This window comes from Chiloscyllium plagiosum, unplaced genomic scaffold (genome assembly GCF_037043375.1).
Source record: "Chiloscyllium plagiosum isolate Xiang-an unplaced genomic scaffold, Cpla_swu_hap1 HiC_scaffold_4, whole genome shotgun sequence".
Taxonomy (NCBI): domain Eukaryota; kingdom Metazoa; phylum Chordata; class Chondrichthyes; order Orectolobiformes; family Hemiscylliidae; genus Chiloscyllium; species Chiloscyllium plagiosum.
The window spans coordinates 11,100,050-11,100,293 of NW_028270142.1; positions in this window are offsets into that span (position 1 = coordinate 11,100,050).

Sequence of the window (244 nt, forward strand, 5' to 3'; positions counted from 1 at the left end):
GCACCACACTTTCAACTCTCCTCTCCAACACCCCGTACACCTTATGTTCCTGCCCATAAACCGGGATGCCAAATCGACTCTTTTGGACATCTTCCTTGCAACTTTTGAGACTCACGAACTGTGAAGGGCAATTCTTGGCTTGCAGCACTTGAAATTGAGCTCATCTGGAGTTTAAATGGGCACTTCCACCACTGCTGAGTGCAAGATGGCATGAGGGCAGTGCCACAGAGGTATGGTACATACT